General features: G+C 46.7%; 1 pseudogene; it reads left to right on the top strand.

Moving 5' to 3' along the window:
• The first annotated feature begins 14 nt into the window (after positions 1–14).
• On the top strand, positions 15–11,309 carry LOC136533582 (replication protein A 70 kDa DNA-binding subunit C-like; annotated as a pseudogene).
• Positions 11,310–19,421: the final 8,112 nt, after the last annotated feature.

The raw sequence follows: 19,421 nt of genomic DNA on the forward strand, positions 1-19,421 counted from the left end.
CTTTTCTTCTGTTGATGCCCCAACACCAGATGGAGTACACCTTGGTATCACAGATAAATCCATCAAGGCACAATTGGACCATCAAGGTTAGAGTTGCTAGGATGTGGAAGGTATCTTGGAATCCTAAGGCAACGGGTGTAACTGGCATGGAACTTCTTCTGGTTGATGAAGAGGTATGTCCCTTTCTACCTACTCATATACGCGGTTTCCCTGAGATATGTCTGTGCAGTTAATCTAAGGCTCTCTACATCAGGGTGTGGGTATTGCAGCTTGCATCGGGCATAAAGACCTGGGAAAATTTGCTGATTCTTTAGTGGAAGGCCGCCCGTATATGATAAAAAAATTCCAAGTTAGCAGACAGCCAAGAAAGTACAACCCTGTGCCAAACCCACACACAATCTATTTTACACCGTGGACTTCCGTAGAGGAGATATCTACGGCGCTGGCCGCTCAGCTTCCTCTCCATAGTTTTAATTTTGTGGACTTTGAGGCCTTAGACCGCAAGCGGAGGAGGAACGAACATGGCCTAGCAGGTAAGTACTACCCTTGCCTTGCCTGTTAAGGCTCCTTTTCTTGTCTTTCCGGGTTAGCTTATCAGGTGATGCGCTGTTTGGATTTCCATCAGATATTATTGGACAGCTTACAGTCATTCATCCTGTGGTGCGATCTAGCAGTCTAAATGGTGTGGCCGTGCGGAGGGTGCTGGAGCTACGTGATCTAAGGTTGATTCCTAAGCACTTTATGGTCTTCCTGGATTAGCATTAATTTGTTGTGACTCTTTTTTAGCGATCGTGTCATGCAAATTACTTTGTGGGGCGACCATGCAACCTCTTTTGAGGACCAGTTTCTTATTGAAACCATTGATAAAGATGAGCCCGTTGTGATTGTTTTTGCTGGGTTGCAAGTTAAGCAATACATAGGTGTGTGTTGTTTATTGTATACTTTCTATATATGATTTGTGTAACATTTAGTTGATGTTATAACCTCTCCAACACATTGTCAATGTAGGCTCCACAACATGTGTGAGCGGTGATGCCACCAGATGGTACATGAACATTGACCTTCCAGAGATGAACGCTTTTCGTGCTAGGTAATATGATGCTTCTCCTGTACTGCCTTTGCCAATTTGTAGGATGCCTAAATGGTTGTTGGTCTTGTCCTCAGTTTATAGGGGAGAGGATCTGAGGTCGTGTTCCTGCCAGGCGATGATGATGCGGACGCCGGTGTTGCTGATGATGCAAGCGCCAATAGGAAAACTGTTGCAGCCCTCCTAACATTGGATCCCCATGACATCAATGTACTGCCTCCTTCATAGCGATTCCCTATATCCGATGCTCAGATCAGGTTGCCAAAATTTGTTCTGCCCTTCCATGTAGGGTGTTCGTTTTACCTGTGATGCAACCATAAGAGAAATAGACGTTTCGAATGGTTGGTGGTATAAAGGTTGCAGTATATGCCATCGGGGACTGAAGGCTACATTTGATGGCTTCGAATGTACAAACTGTGATGAGGATAAACCAGTGGTTATTCCCAGGTAATTCTTGCTTGGAACGGTAATGTCCCTTTAAATCAAACAAATTGTCTCAGCTTGTTCCTAATGGGTCTTCTTTTTTCCCACCCAAGCTATAAGCTGAATGCGATCGTCGAGGATCCAACTGGCCGTGTGAAAATATTTCTCTTCGGAGGAGTAGCTGAACAGGTTGTTCGGCGGACTGCCGCTGAACTTGTTGAAGAAAGCTCATCCAATCAGATTTTGCTGCCTGCACCCCTTCGCGGCCTTGTTGGTCGAAGGTATGTGTTCCAGGTGGTTATAAGTGAGCAAACCTTTAGAACCGGGCAGCTCTGCTTCCAAGCTAGGAGGGTGTTTCCTGATCCAACGTCTGTTGAGGCTCGTGGTCCTCCTGGGCGTCCGCCGCATGATCCTAGGGATCCCAAAGCTATGAACATGATTGGACCCTCAAACGTTGCCTCTACAAAAGACCGCCCAGCACAAGGTCTTGCTATTTCTGAAGTTCCTAGTGATCCAGAAGGTAGCTCAACTCCACCTGATCCTGTGACAGTAGGTGGTACCAAGACCTCATCCATCAAGGGGAAGGTTGTACCCTCTGCTGTCCATGAGGACCATGGGTACGTACTTTCGTCAACTAAGTGATTGAAATTATTTGTCGTGACCGCCTAGTGTGCTCTGCTTGCCCTAGCAAATTGATTTAGAATCTATTACATTAGTTTACGCCAACATTGATCGTTATCTCTCCTTGTGTTCACCTCCCCGGGTGGAGAAGGTCCAGTGTATGGTGATTTGCTTATATGTGTGTATATTTTTTCAGCACTGTTCTAGGCAAGAGACCAAGGTCTGCTCGCAAGGAGCTATTCTCTGCAAAGAAAGGCGGACCAAGGTACCTTCTTTCTTATTACACTATTTCATTGTTTGGTTCCATCAGTTGGGTGACAAAATATTTCTAACTTGCAGTGACGAGTAAGCCTACGTCTGGCGCTTCAGCATGAATAATATATCGCTACACAGCTTCATCCAGTGCAGCTTAGTGAAAAGTGGACCGGCGTGCCATGGGTTTTGCCTGTGAGCACTTGTGTTAGCCTCTAGAGGTCCTTTGGCTCATGTATCCATTAGCCCGTTATGCTACTTTAGTAGATAAGCATCTTTGTGATTTTATCGTAGATGTAGGGTCTACGCCTCATTTGTCTCCCTGTTATAGTGGGTTAGTAGTGTGTTGGCGACAGCCATTCAGTCTACTGAACTGAAGAATAATTTGTACCCCTCCTTGTTTGTTATCGTTTCGTGTGTAATATTGGCTCAACTCGATTAGAGTGCTTTGTCTACTTTCCTTTCATGGCCCCATATCCAGTGCTTTGGACACTAGCTGGATATCTATGTCATGCCTGCACTCCCAGGTTGCCTCCCGTGTGCTACCAAGTTCTCCCAGGTTGCCTCCCCTGTGCTAACAAGTTCCTGTGAACCTTGTACTCCTAGGTTGCCTATAGGCTGTTTGGAGGCCTATACAAAATGAAACACAGTACAGTTCTCCCATGGAGATTATGGAAATCTGAATGATAGAGTTGGATCATAGGCACTCACTTGATTGCTTTGCTGCTTTTACCATTCAAAAGTCTTCACGAACCAGTGTGCCAACCTTAGATCTTGGTCGGGTTCCTACCGTAAATTCACTCGGTAGATTTGGAAAATTCTCGCTGCACAAATAAATGAACTTAGTTATTTGCGTGAAAGATTTTTTTTATGCGTGTTTTGATATGGAGAGATTAGCTTAAACAGCACAATGCAGCTCCAATTTGTTATGTTTAGGAAGCAACCCCGATTTCTAAGAACTAGAGTAGGGAAGTGGTGAGATACTGAACATCTTGAACAACCTGGCATACTATATTTTTGTCATCCAGCAAAATATGCTTCGGTAGCTTATGGAGTGTTTTTAAAATTTAAACAATTTAAGACTGACTTTGGATACGTGCATACTGTATAGAAACTAAAGGCTGTTCCAGAACTATGACGAATCATGTTGCACAGAGCACCAGCTTTTGCTTCTGGACTCCAAGCACAACACTCAAAAGGTTGTCACAAAACTACAATCAATTTTGAGGTCTGGTTCTGTTTTGTAACTTTTAAGTATATGAGATGAAGAAAATCATATTCATATGATAAAAGTGCACAGTTGAAGGAAATTTAAGGATACTTGCACTCAGTAGAAAATAATCTGGAAACGCTTTTGTCATCAGTAAACCATATACTTTTAGTGAAGATAATTCAGATTTGGATTGTGGCTTGTACGTTCACAAGGTAGGTATTTGAAGAATGATTTCTACACCCAACACATGGACTTGTCCACTTGACGATTGCAAGAAACGAGAAGAAGTTATTGAAAGAGGGATTGGTTACATTAACATGCATGATTGGGCACATTGCATATTAACAGAAATTTGTGATATCCTTATCTTGACCAAGACTTTAATATACTAGTGGAATGGCGCGCGAATCCGCGCGCCCGTGTATGCAATAAGTTTGAGTACCTATGCAGTTAGTATATTTCTAGGAGTACCATGGAAAACTTAGTTAGATGAATCCTGTAGCAAAAGCTTCATCCTGTAAGATGCTATCATAATTGATATAAATATATGTATATATCCAGGGAGCACAATTGACATTGCTTATGAAAAGAGCACTATCAGCTTGTATTACAGAGTTTTCATAGCGTTTGGATTGGAGTGCAGATGGCTTCAACACCTGCAACACATACACATATGGTGCAACGCAAGCATGCTTTCAGTAAGCCCAGCAGCAACTAGATGAATCGCGTCTTTTTCTTGTTTTGGAAAAACGGCAGGAGCTCTGCCCATCAATTAAGTAGAAGCAAAAACAAGAGGTTTAAGTACAGAGAAAGAAGCAGTTGAAGGTTAGGGGAAAGAAAACACAAAGGGCGCTCCACAAAAACGCCTAACCCTTCAGACCTGAAAATTACCCCCCAAAAGCCCTCCTCCTCTCCGCTATGTCGTCTTTTACTCTTGCGGCTACCTGCATAGCCGACTCAAAGGCGCTATCGAAAATCCTACGGTTCCGCTCTTTCCAGATGTTCCAGGCTGTATATATCACCAAGCCGTTGAACCGCTTCCTCTCCTCCTTTGGCACTCTAGCTGTGGTCCTCTCCCACCAAGCACTGAAGTGTGGAGGTTCCTCCCCTCCCTGGATAAGCTGGGGGTCAATGTGCTCCCATTGGAGTACTCCAAACAGTTCCGGCGAAGGGGCAAAGAAAGGATAGATGCAAGCAAGTCTCTAGGGGGCCGTTGCAAAGCACACAATGTTCACGGTGCGGCCATCCCCTTTGCTGCAGTTTTTCGCCGTTAGCAATTTTCCTTGCACCAATATCCACATGAAGACTTTACATTTATTCTGAGCCTCCGCTTTCCAAATTGCCACACTATTGACGAGCGTGTACGACCCCCTAAACTGAACTGTGTAGGCTGACCGGGCAGAGGAGCAGTCGTCCGCTGTCCAGCGCCAAGTAATGGAGTCCTCTACATCCTGCTGTAGTTCGATTGCCTGCACTCGCAACCAAAGGGAGACGAATTCTTCCAGCTGTTCCGCCGTGTTTATCCATCCACTTAGATGGTTGGTCCAGCTGGCATTGTGGAGCTCTTGTTGTACAGACCGGTTCTTCCTCTTCGTTAGGTCTAGACAATTCAGACATATGTATTTACAGGGTATGTGGTGCAGTGGGCATGGCCTGCCAAGTAACGTTGCAATGCGCTCGGCCCCTAGCATGGTTGCAAGAATGGTTTGCACTGCGGTTGCAAGAATGGCTATTTAATGGACTCGGGGGTTCCTCTTCTAGGATAGGTCACTGCCATCATAAATGACACTGGCATCCTAGACAACCTATACCATATCATAAATGCGAAAAGAGATTCAAGGACCACCTTCCTTTGCGCTCTTGCATGGTCACCTGCATGCTGCATTGTAAATTCTTATTGTGCGTAGTAAAGTTCTTTCCTGGCAGTGTAAATTTACTGCATGCATAGATGTGACAAGAGATTCATGGTCTGAACATCGTCCTTTCGCTGCCTCTCACGGTAAATTCTGGTTGTGCATAGTAAATTTATTTCATGCCATAGATGTGTCAAGGGATTCATGGGTCATGCATCTGCACTAGCATCAGCTTTGGATGGGTCCAAGGGTGCACGTTCTGTCATGGTGTGGATGGATGCGTGTTCCCGTGCAAAAATGTTGCCAGTGGACAAGCTGCAGCTCGTGTGCACAGCCATTTTGCAGGCCAGCAGCGCATTCCAAGGAAGGAACTGGGTTAACAGTGCCAGCATTTATTCAGGTAGCCCATCCTTGTCATGTGTGTAGCTCACCTGCCAGGCATTACTCCACCTGCGCAGGCTTGGCTATTTATATGGCATGGCTATTTATATGGCACGTTCCATGCGTAGGGGCTGCACCGGCAGTCCACAAAGCAGGCATAGGTCAGGAGTCAGTAATTGAGCATTCCAAATTTATTGTTGCAATAGGTTCTTGGTATAGCTAGGGAAAAACCAGTGTGCCAACCTTAGATCTTGGTCGGGTTCCTACCGTAAATTCACTCGGTAGATTTGGAAAATTCTCGCTGCACAAATAAATGAACTTAGTTATTTGCGTGAAAGATTTTTTTAAAATCAGCAATTCAGTGACAACATATTTGGCGACAAGCCACCACGTCCCAACCTTAGTATTAGCAGCGCATGGGAAAACTTAATATCCCATTCCTTGATTGCATTCGTAGAAAGTAAGACAGGGCACACGTCGTTTGCATGCAAAAAAGGCCGAGCATATGGATAGCATGCCAGCGGTGCATGACTCATACAATATAGTAGGCCTGTCCCTACCTAAATATATTACAGACCTAGGTTGACATGAAGCCACACAGCTAAATGAAATAGTAGCCTCTCCGTTTTGTTCCTCATATGTAGGCTCCTAGGACAATGTATCTAGCTCAAAAGAATGGTGCACGCCTCGGGCGACTCTTACGTGTGTTCCTCGACGTCGCTGCCACCTTATGGAGTGAGCGACTAGATTGAGCGCCATCCTCCAGCTTGAATGGCCGCTTCGTTGGGCCAGCATCATGTGTCATGCCAGATGTGATCCTTTCCTATGTAACAATTACTCAATGAAATGGTTACCAAGTTCCAGACCTTAGTTGTCTCATGTGACGAAAAAAACAACCTACATACTTTGCACCCAATGGAACAAAACTTGTATGGGCTCTTTAGCCTCTGTTTGCAGGCAACACAGAGGTTCTCTTGCTTGGACCTACGCGAGTAGAATCTATCGCCAGGCCATTTTTTAAGGTAAACCACCATAGCCCTGTTACAGACGTATTGTTGCACCCCGGCCACATCAACAAGGCTCAACACATCTCGTACGCGTACCACATCTCTGGTTGCCTTCTTCAGCACCTGCAAGATATGCTGAGTGCTTATTCAATTAAATGTTACCTATATAGGGGTGACTACACTGGGCGGATTCTAGAACCTGTAGGGTCCGGTGGGATGCATGGTGGGATACATGGTCTGCTCGGCATTGTGCACACAGAGCTTCTTGCTGTAGGTCTAGACAATTCAGACATATGTATTTACAGGGTATGTGGTGCAGTGGGCATGGCCTGCCAAGTAACGTTGCAATGCGCTCGGCCCCTAGCATGGTTGCAAGAATGGTTTGCACTGCGGTTGCAAGAATGGCTATTTAATGGACTCGGGGGTTCCTCTTCTAGGATAGGTCACTGCCATCATAAATGACACTGGCATCCTAGACAACCTATACCATATCATAAATGCGAAAAGAGATTCAAGGACCACCTTCCTTTGCGCTCTTGCATGGTCACCTGCATGTTGCATTGTAAATTTTTATTGTGCGTAGTAAAGTTCTTTCCTGGCAGTGTAAATTTACTCCATGCATAGATGTGACAAGAGATTCAGGGTCTGAACATCGTCCTTTCGCTGCCTCTCACGGTAAATTCTGGTTGTGCATAGTAAATTTATTTCATGCCATAGATGTGTCAAGGGATTCATGGGTCATGCATCTGCACTAGCATCAGCTTTGGATGGGTCCAAGGGTGCACGTTCTGTCATGGTGTGGATGGATGCGTGTTCCCGTGCAAAAATGTTGCCAGTGGACAAGCTGCAGCTCGTGTGCACAGCCATTTTGCAGGCCAGCAGCGCATTCCAAGGAAGGAACTGGGTTAACAGTGCCAGCATTTATTCAGGTAGCCCATCCTTGTCATGTGTGTAGCTCACCTGCCAGGCATTACTCCACCTGCGCAGGCTTGGCTATTTATATGGCATGGCTATTTATATGGCAAGTTCCATGCGTAGGGGCTGCACCGGCAGTCCACAAAGAAGGCATAGGTCAGGAGTCAGTAATTGAGCATTCCAAATTTATTGTTGCAATAGGTTCCTGGTATAGCTAGGGAGACAACGTTCACCCATCCACGTTCCAGGCAGTGGTCCAACCGAATAGGATCATGCACTGTCAACTAATTAATGCTATATTTAATAGCTTATTAATGTTATTTTTAGCAGCCTTAATGTTATATTTAATAGTCTACTAATGTTATTTGTAGCAGCCTTATTTTATTTTGTTGTTTTGGCATGGAGCACGCACGGGGGAGGTGGAAACGGAAAAAAAAAGAAATCTATACCAGAAAAAATGACTCCGAGTTAGATACAAATTAGATTATTTATTACATACAGAACCACGCAGGGGGTGGTGGAAACGAAATGGAAAGAGAGAATTGAAACAGAAAATTGATATATCATGTAATTGGGCCGAATTAAATTATTTAAATTTTAAAGCCCACGATAAAGTTAGCGCAATAAAAGATTAATCTCGTATTGAAAATTAATAGAAGTTTGACTGAACTTAAATATGCGACTATTGTGATATGTCACGTGATATGAAAATATGACATATGAGTTGTGTAAATAATATGAGTTGTGTAAATATAAGGTTTTTGCATCTCTAAACTAAGTAAGTGAGCTAATAGAAAGAGTGATGCTGGTAGTTAGTCGGAGGCGGACCGAAAAAATGGATGGACGAAAAAAATGGGTGAAAATTTTCTCTCTTTATTATTAGGTATAGATATAGATAGCAGCCGAGAGAAGAGCTGCCTGTGAACCAAAGGCACGGTAGGATAAATTCCTATAGGATTCATTCCATAAGATTCACACAACATGCCACCTTCAATCCTACATTTCCCCTATTCCTATCCTCTATTTCTCATGCCATCCAAAGGGGGCCTTAAAGGTCTATATAGATGTCAGCATAAAAATTCAGACTACACTTAATTGCAATAAACACAACACAGATTGTATTTGTTTAAGTAAGTTATGCATTAATGTTAGGAAACAAAGTTGTTGCAAAATTTAAAATATTACTCGCCTTGTTTGCTTCAAAAAAAATAAATATTAATTTTCTTCTAACGCTGACCTATTCTGAAACAAAAGCACTGTTGTATGACCAATGGTTCAAAATAACTACAGCGATAATAGGGAGTTTATTAAGTAGCATAGCATACACAGTCCTAACAGCACAATGGGAGGGTAAATAAATGGTATATGGGCATCTACACGACAGCCACCACCATGTTGTCACCTCGTTGCCGTCCAAGCCACTAAAGGCATGACCATGAACCACAGAGCCTGTCGCTGCCTCTTTGCCATCCATGCGACAAAGGGTGTACCCATCAAGCATCAAGCATGTTTGTCCCCTATGTAGGGTGACCATCAACGTGACAGGCCCTTAAATGCCTAGACAAAGGTCGGCGCACGCCCATGACTAATGAAGCATGCCCTAGGTGCCCAACAACCACCGCCACATATGTCACCTCACCACCGTCCATCACACTTCACCGGCCTGTTCGGCTGCTCTATAAGCCGGCTTATTTTCAGCCACAGAACAATATTTTTCTCTCACAACAAATCAGCAACTACAGTAAATCAGCGCTTATTTTCAGCAAAAGCGAACAGGTTCCACGATGCCACTCATATCGGTGCAAAAGCCCTCCACAATAAATAACATCCTTAGGTTATGGACCACAAGCCATGTCCTTCTGTCCTTGCCAACCAGGCAACAAAAGGCCTGCCCGTCAAAGCGTTGAGCACGCCTACAAAACATGTCCTCGTGTCCTTGCAAACCAAGCAAAAAAATACGTGCCCATCAAAGCCTTGAGCACGCCTGTCCTATGTAGGGTAACCATGAGTATATAAACACTTAAATGCCTAGGCAATGGTCGCTTCATGCCCATGCCTGGTGGAGCATGCCCCTTAGGACATCCACAATAGTGCTAGCTACATAGGCGAGAGAAAAGATCGAAGATTATTTTATACATTCTTGTAATAGCAGACTTACATGCTTCGCTCTCATCTATTTGTTCGTTACTAGTGATTACTCCCTCTCTTATTTTCCCCCTGCCCGCATCATAGTAGGTAGCCAAATAGCTAGATGTTGGAGACGCCCTTAGGTGCCCAACAACCACTTCCAAAAACGTCACCTCACCACCGCCCATCCTACTTCACAGAGGCACCCACATCGACGAAATAGCCCCCCACATTAAATAAGATCTTTGTGTTACCGCATACAGTGTTATTCCTGTCCCTATAAAAATAAGGTGCCGAAAGATGAATTCCTCAAACTTCGAACCATGCCTTAACTGATCTGCCTTTTCTATCAAGCCCCATTGCTCTTTCCCCCTTTATATGATCTCATAAAATAAACGACTCGCTACAAGTATAAGACGCCCTTCCTCTTGTCCACTGGCGTTAACAAGGTGAGAGGTATAACCATATTTACATAAATCCTACCATTTCATATATGTTCAAAACATGACATCCCCTTCTTTGCCTTGCAGATGGCGGAGGAAGACTGGACCACTAGCTACTGCCTGAACACGGCTGGTTTCCCGAAGCTTCTATATGCAACAATGACCAGGCTAGGTATTATGGACCACCCAGAATACGTTGGCAGGGAATATGAGCAGCATGGCACCAAGCGGTGTGAGGTGAGCGTCTACGTCGGAGCAAGTAAGGATTTTCCTAACACAATACCATGGGTAGTGTCTACCACGGGGTTCCGGTTCAAGGACACTTACCAAGTTGCCGCTCGCAAGGCTTTGAGGTACCTATGCCAAATTTATGAGAGGCAGATATGTCAAACACCAATGAGATTCTTTCCCCCTTTGGTAAGGAGAGGCCCTATATGGGAAGCTCGAATGAGGACCCTCCAAGGGCTTGAATTACAACAAGGTGACCCAACTATGGCGTTCATGTCTAACTATTTGCTTTCCCTAGATAAGCAGTATGATAGGCAGGCTACCAAGCTCAGAAAGTGCATTCGTAGAGCAGAGGGTGCTGAGAAGCAAATCAGAAACCTTGAAGTGCAGCTTGCGGAGGCTAAGGCACAGGCAGCTAGAGCAGAGAGCCAAGAAGCTGCATCAATTGAAGCCCTCAAGCAGGCCGAAGACCGACATACTCAACAGTTGAAGGATTTGTACCTTGTCACTAAGAAGAAAAGAAGGGCCCTCGCTTTGCAAGAGAGGGAGTGCCCCATACTAGAAGGAATCCCAGTTGCACCAGTGGAAAGAATCCAAGCAGCGATTGTGCATGGGCCACCTGTGTCTTCCCCGGCTAAAGCCTCGCAAGCAAATTCTAATAAGGAGTCAGGTGATCAAGGGGTCCTTGCACCCACTCAGCCATTGCCAGGGGATGCTGCCTGCTCTCATGCCATCCTTCCAAAGTGTTCCTCAGGCTGAAGCATGATCTGAGTGGCCACATCGCCTCTCAGGGAATGAATCTAATACGGTCCAAATGTATCCCCTTAAGGGTTATTGTACAAGTAATAAAATGTACCCATAGTGTAGTGCATTTGATGTCCGCCTAATATGTAGTCCAGCGTATTGTAATGCTTTGGCACTATTAGAGTTACCTGTTTGAGCCCCCCACTTCAGTAGTTTTGTGTAGACGTCTTCCACTGTGGAGAATGATGTAATTGGTACTCTTTCCACCTATAGCATAGTCACACCTAATGTTGTGTGTTGAATTTGTGTGTTAATTGTTTGAGTCCAACTCCATCAATCGTTTTTCCAATAAGATGGTACTAATTTATTGCCCTAAAATAGGCATCATTTAGTGCCAACCAACAATCTAAGTTCCTTTACAACTCCATATTTTCCCAACACTTAGTGTACCAAGTAGGTCAGTTTTTTACCAAGATGCTACAAAATGTGTTGCATATCTTTGCTTGCCATGTTTCCTAAGATTTTGCATACCAAACACATCGCCTACAACGAAGCGTTGGCAGCAATGGCCATGCCATATTTTGTTTTCCCCTTTTTGAGGATTTGAACTACAAAATCTCAAAATGTCCTAGTTGCCAACATAAATCGTAGGATTCTTATTGCATGCTTCTTGATTACATGGGCAGCTAGGGCTTCCCATATGGTAACGGGCGCATTACAAGGATATACAGTATTATTGCACCCACTAGAGGAGGGATTAGGAAGGCAAAGATGGTGATGGCGAGTTCTTCTTCATCTAGGCACATGTTGAGCGTATCCACTTCTTCCTTCCCGCAGTGTACTCCACCTTCTTGTTGATGTCTTCTTAGGTGCTCTATGGCTTGCAACCCTTACGCTAGGCTTCTTCTTCAATTGTTGGAACTGGTTAAAACTTCATGTCTTTATGTGGGTGATTAGTGTTGATGGTAGGGTGTCTTGCGGTGATCGAAGAGGCAGCCGAGGGGGCGTTTTATAGGAGCTTGATGGCAGGGCCAAGGGATCGGGTGCGTGCCATCAACGGCGCCACTAACTGGCATCATTTTGAAGGAACTGGCTTCATGGAGGGGACAACAGCACCATCCTTTTTAGGCACGGAGGTCATGACTCAAGCGCTGCCACATAGCAGTGCTGTGGAATGCAGAAGGTACAACTGTGTGGTGCATAGAGGACGGCGCCATTGGCGGCCTTGTGGGGGACAAAGGTGATGGCTCGAGCGGCGTCGTGGGCCGGTGGTGCGCGTGGTGTTGTGTGGAGAGGGGACATTGGCGTCTGCAGAGACGATGACACTAGTGTGTGGGGAAGGATCGTGGATGCATGGATAACAACTGCGTGCGCGGCATCCACGGCTTTCATATGCCACCATCTATGCACTTTAGCTGGCTTTATACTGTGGCTTGGTGCGCCGCGTCCGCCGTAATTCATGCCTATCATGGACCACGTCTTTCTACTCTTTTTCTGCGGCTTTGGTCGGTCCTTCGCTCTGCACCCATGCCAGACCCCCTTTTCTTGGGTCAGGCAAACCCTGTTGCTAGGCCCCACCTATCAACTTTTTCTGACCACGCGCTACAGACACATGGTGCACCCCACTTTTTCGCTATAGCCCCACTATAGGCAGGTGAAGCTTCTCGGAGAAGCCTTGCCCTAGCCCTCTACAAAATGAGAACCACCCCGGCTACCTTTCCCAAGCATCCCCCCTCATTGAACCACCTCACCAAAGTTCCTTCCTCCTTGACCAAAGCCCATGGCCTCATCGAAGCCACTGTGCCCTTGCCTTCAACCCACAAACCCTCCTAGCCAACCCGCAGGGATGGCTGAAGGAGTCTGGACTAGCAACACCTGCCAAGGCATAAAGGGATTTCCCAAGATTCTGTATACCACCACGCAGTGGCTGGGAATCCGAGAGGTCCCCGTGTATGAAGGTCGTGAGTTCATAGAGCATGACACTGAGCGGTGTGAGGTCATCGTCTACATCGGGAAAAGTGAGAACTCCACCAGCATTGATGGCTGGAGCACGACCACCATTGGTTTTCGTTTCCCTGATGCCTATCAAGCGGTAGCTCGCAAAGCTCTGCGACTCCTATGCCAAATCTATGCAGGACCCCTCGCCCATACCCCCATGAGGTTCTTTCCGCCTTCGGACAAGGACACTCCATTCTGGAGGACACGCCTAGAGGCTCTGCAAGGACGCCCTCTGCAAGCAATCGACCCTACTGTGGTGTCCCTAGCCACATATCTGTTGGCCTTGGATGAGCACCATGAGAAGCTGGCCTCTGAGTTGAGGAAGTGCGTCGCTCGAGCCGAAGGGGCGGAGGCCTTCATCAGGAAGCTCCATGTGAGCCTTGCCATGGCTCGCGCCGAAACAGCCGCCGCCGAAAGCCGTGAGACTGTCACCGCTGAAGCCATGTGGGAAGCGGGGAACCGCTACGCCAAGCAGCTAAGAGAAGCTTACCTTGTCACTCGAGACCAACGGAGGATGTCTGCCTTAGACGGGCAACACCCCTCGATTCCGAGGGGGATACCCATCTATCCGTGGGAGAGGGAGAGCAGTGTGGCAGCGCCTCAAGCACCACCACCCACTCCCATAGAGGCCTCTGAAGTGGAGTCTCCCCTTCCATGCACACAGCCCAAGCCTGCCAGAGAATTTCAAGAGAGCAGCCGTGAAGCCATCTGTCTCGAGGAAGTAGATTAGTTGCTCCCCTAGAGTTGTATCTTTTCTGTTTCTTTGTGTTGTTGAGTTTTAGCGATGTCGTATCCTGCTGTTATGTCGTCCTGCTTTGTATTCTGCAATTGTGCCCTTGAATGAACTACTCCCCTTGTGTTGGTGTGCCTTTGTGTTTTTTTAAAAAAAAAGCCACATTCAAAACAAACCAATGCTAACTACCTGTGAACATACAAAAGAAATGGAATCCCAAGTCCATTGTAGTTGTTGCTCAAAAGAAATAAAGTGCATAACAAATTATCGTAAAAACATAAAAATGGTAAGCACGTATTTGGTGTGAAATAAATCTACAATGACAGTAATAAAGACATATTTCTTAAGTTGGTCACCCGCAGCGAAGCGCGGGCAAAAGTGGCTAGTAAAGGATTATGTTTCTACTTTTATAGAGGAAAGAGTTGGGAGTCGCACAGCTCACTGAACTCCAAAACCTTGCATAGAGCTATGCAAAGTTGCAACAAACCTTAAAGCTTCTAGGTATGTATTTGGACAAATTTGTACCATTTTCAACTCTTTTGCCATTTATTACAGCTGATACGCACCAGAGAAAGAGGCAGGAGCAGTACAAGTTGGATGAGTCCTAGAACTCACCTGGGTTTGATAGAAAATGGACTGCCAACTATATATATCACAAATGCTTTATGTGATTTTAGATTTTCTAGCAGGAAACAGGATGCAATGGCCCCGTGCAGCCTTAGAGTAGCCGGTGAAGGATGCTGATTGTCGAATAGCTCTATATGTGTAGTTCGAGCCAAAAATTGCTGTTTCACAGTAACAAATACGGCAACCATGCCTTGGTTTTCAGGAATTGCTGGAATCTCAAATCACCCAAACCTGCTACTCAAAGTGTGGAAAAACGTGCATTCTTTACACTTGTGGGTACAACAAAACAAGGGAAACTAAGCCTAAATATATGACTATGAACGAAGCAAGCATATTCATCAGGAAGTTATACTAGGTACACAACAATAGAAAAAGTGCATCCAGAATGAAACCAGTCGAAAGTTGAGACTCATGCATTCAAATGTATGTGCATCCAGAATGAAACCAGTTGAAAGTCGAGATGATGCATTCAAATGTATACATCATGCAAAGTGCAATTGATCCAAGTTCAGCTACAGTCATACAAGCTACCCCTGAATTCGGGAAACATGATTGAGCTAAGAATTAGATAGACAAAAGCCAGCAATGCCATTGCTGCAAATTTTATGACAAATTTCTGAATAACTAGGAGACAGTAGAGATGTCAGTGGCATCAGTCTTCATCCATCTGCTCGAAACTGAATTCTGTACAACCATTAAACAAAAGTGAGTATTAGAGAGCCAGAAAGGCAGAAAGAGAGAAATATGATGTTCAAACTAAATTTCAGATTGCCTAGTAATGGGCCCTGAAATACAAAAAATGGTATTGCATACTTAGTATTGAAGAGCATGAAGGATGTGTTAATGGTGCTAACTGTTTGAAAGTTTTAGCTTACTATTTGGTACTTGGTAGGTTATATGTGGTGTCCCAGCTCTACACATTAAAACAGACATATAGCTAGTTGCCTCATTGGGAGTACAAAAGGAGGAACCGTCATACATTTTCTTGCCTTTGGTGCAGCGATTCTGATTTTCACCAATGGTTTAGAGAGCAGAAACAGAAAGGTCCTATTGAAATTTGAAAAGCGCCAGCTCTTGCTAGCATGGGTAGACCATTCCTTGAAAGTGGACAGATTAAATATTCTGTGGTGACAAATGCTACTCAAGCATTAGTTTTCAACTCAGAAGGACAGCCATTCATAGTCACCTTAGGTATGGGTAATAGATGATTAAAGAACAAGTTGGCTGTAGCCCCATCTGAATATCGCACAGAAACCAGGGCAATGGCTGCTGTGGTTTCTGCACCTATGCTGGCAATGGCTGATGAGAACAGGGAGCCGGCATTGTACAGTAACATTGGCAGGAAGAAGTGTGTACGATGATGCGAATAAATAGTTAAATAAAGGTAAACCAAAGTAATGCTACTATAATCCCCATTTTAGATTTTTTTAATTAATGAATCATATTAATTCCTTTTCTTCAATATAAAAATCATTATAATACTAACATGAAACTTCAACCTTTATGTTGCCTATCTTTTTGCAGGTATACATTAAGATTTAGTAAACAAACACACACACATAGTCTGCAAATATAGTAATAACAAAAAGCATCAATAGTTAACTTACTTTCAAAAGATAAAGATTCCTTCTTTTGGATGGTAACCACCACAGAAGATACACCATAGGTATTTAAGATCGTTAAAAGTCTATCAAACACTCCATCGTCCTGATATTTGACTTCAATTGCTTTGAGGCATTTAGATACCATGGATCCTTCCCATGGGCTATGGCATCTGTTAGACATAATATGCAGCTACCCATTTCTCCTTGGTTGGAGACTGGTCGGCTCGGCCGACCACTCCCTGTTGGGAGTTGGGGACTGCTCGGCTCTGCCGACCAGTTCATGTAGCTGTAGCAGTATAGAAATAAACCATCTCTAGTACATTAGTTGGTAGCTATTACATCAGTCATGTCTTGGTAGTGGGCTGAGGTAAGCTTTGTACTGCTAGGAGTAATTGGTATACTTTGTACCTTAGTAGTAGGTAGTTGGTGTACCATGTACCTTAGTAGTAGGTAGTTGGTGTACTCTTGTACTCAGAAGTAGGTAGTTGGCAAACAACTATATACCTAGTAGAGGTACACCTAGAGTTGTATATATTCCATCCAAAGGGCAATGGAATACTCAGTTCAGTTGCCACACTCAGACTACAAAGCTCTGGTTCAGAGCGGCTCTGGTTCAGAGCTATAACGGAGAGCTCCGGCCAACGCTGGTGCTTGTGTAGAGTGTGTGTGTGAGCTGTTCTCAATATCTTCTTCTACCTCTAGCCATAGTGTGTGGTCGGCAACGCCGGTGAGTGGTTGGCTCACCCGTTCTGAAGATCCAAGGGCCAACAAGTGGGTATGAGAGCCGTATAAGCGCCGTCGCCGGACTAACCGCTGGCGATGACGGACGGGTTGGATTTGGGCGACAGCAGCGGCGCTGCTGTGGCTGCCCAGCCACGACAGGAGGTCGTTGTGCACACGGTGCGAGAGGTCAACGGCACCAGTTGGCCGACGCTGACTCGCACCAACTATGGCGAGTGGGCGGTGACCATGAAGGTCAAGCTCAGAGCCCGACGGCTCTGAAATGCTGTTGACAAGGGCACCGACAACGAAGAAGACGACATGTTAGCGTTGGAGGCTATCCTCGCTGCTGTGTCAGCGGAGTACAGGGAGCCGTTGGGGGCGAAGAGCTCTGCTAAGAAGGCGTGGGAGGCCATTGCGTCGATGCATGTCGGTTCCGACCGTGCAAAGAAGGCGACGGCCTAGCTGCTGAAGCAGGAGTACGCCAACCTCAAGTTCAAGGATAGTGAATCGATGCAGGACTTCTCCCTCCGCCTATAGGCGCTCATCAGCAAGCTGAGGAGCCACGGCGTCACCATCGACGAAGAAGAGGCGGTCTCCAAATACTTCCACTCCGTGCCGGCAAAATACATCCAGATCGCTCTCCATAGAGACGATGTTGGACCTGTCCACCCTCACCATTGAGGATGTGACTGGTCGGTTGCGGGCGGTGGACGAGCGCCTGGAGCAGCCGACAGCAACGATGGACAGCGGCAAACTGCTGCTGACAGAGAAGGAGTTGGCTGCCCGGATGAAGGAGACGAAGTCCGGGGAAGCCTCCTCCAGCCACGGTGGCGATGACAAGCGCCGCGGCAAGGCTTCTTCAGAGAAGAAGAAGGTCGTCCCCAACGCCTGCCGGCACTGCGGGAAGACGGGCTATTAGGCAAAGGAGTACCCAAATCGCAAGCAGGAGAAGAAGTCTAAGGCTCATCTGGCGCAGGCTGATGATGATGATGAGGCCACTCTCCTGATGACGACGTTCTGTGCACTGCACAACATTGAGGCCAAAGAGAAGGGAGAGGTGATGGCGGTGGAAGGGTCTGGGAAGACTCTGAAGGCTATCAACATCGACGAACCGCGCGCCCAAGTCCACCTTGGACGTGTGGGCAGCGAGCAGGAGTAGCGGTGGTACCTGGACTCCGGCGCCAGCAACCACATGACGGGCTCCAAGGCAGCCTTCTCCAAGCTCGACGACGACGTGACCGGCACGGTGAAGTTCGGTGACTGCTCAAGGGTGGCAATCCAAGGGCACGGCACCATCATCTTCAGGTGCCAGAACGGCGAGCACCGTGTGCTAACGGATGTATATTACATCCCGCAACTGCGTTCAAGCATCATCAGCATTGGCCAGTTGAATGAGCGCGGCAGCGAGGTACTGATCAAGGACGGCGTCCTCAGGATCAAGGACCGGGAGCAGCGGCTTCTTGCCAAGGTGAAGAGGTCCCGGAACCGGCTATACCTGCTCGACCTCAAGGTGGAGCAGCCCATCTGCTTGGCTGCACAGCGCACGAAGGAGCTGTGGCTGTGGCATGCCCGGTATGGACATCTCAGCTTCGACACTCTTGGTCGGCTGGAGAAGATAGTGACCGAGCTGCCTGACATCGAGCACGCAGGCAAGCTGTATGACAGCTGCCTGGCCGGGAAGCAAAGAAGGCTGCCGTTCCCGAAGACGGCGAAGTACCGTGTGGCAGAGGCCCTCGAGCTGGTCCATGTTGACCTCTGCGGGCCGATCACGCCGGCGACGCCCGGCGAGCGCAAGTACTTCATCTTGGTGGTGGATGACTGCAGCCGGTACATGTGGCTGCAGCTTTTGACCAGCAAGACCGAGGCGGCGGAAGTGGTCAAGAAGTTCAAGGCGCGCGCGGAAGCGGAGAGCGGCAAGAAGCTACGCGTGCTGCGGACTGATCGCGGCGATAAATTCACTTCGGTGGAATTCGCTGCGTACTGCGTGGATCAGGGCATTGTGCGGCACCACACTACGCTATACTCGCCACAGCAGAATGGCATGGTGGAGCAGCGGAACCAGATGGTGATCGGCATGGCTCGATCCATGATGAAGGCTAAGAAGATGCCAGCGAAGTTCTGGGGAGAGGCGGTGACCACAGCGGTGTTTATCCTCAACCGCGCGCCCACCAAGGACCCGAATGGCAAGACGCCGTTCGAGGCTTGGTATGGACGCAAGCCGAATGTGTCCTTCCTCAGGACATTTGGCTGCGTCGGCCATGTGAAGAACACCAAGCCTCACCTCGGTAAGCTGGAAGACAGGAGCACGCCGATGGTGCTCCTAGGCTACGCGGAGGGCAGCAAGGCCTATCGGCTTTATGACCCCAAGAGCAGCAAGGTGGTGATCTTTAGGGATGTGGTGTTCGATGAGAAGACGGCCTGGGACTGGGACAGTCCGGGCAC

This window comes from Miscanthus floridulus, unplaced genomic scaffold, assembly GCF_019320115.1.
Source record: "Miscanthus floridulus cultivar M001 unplaced genomic scaffold, ASM1932011v1 os_1001_1_2, whole genome shotgun sequence".
In the NCBI taxonomy this organism is placed as follows: domain Eukaryota; kingdom Viridiplantae; phylum Streptophyta; class Magnoliopsida; order Poales; family Poaceae; genus Miscanthus; species Miscanthus floridulus.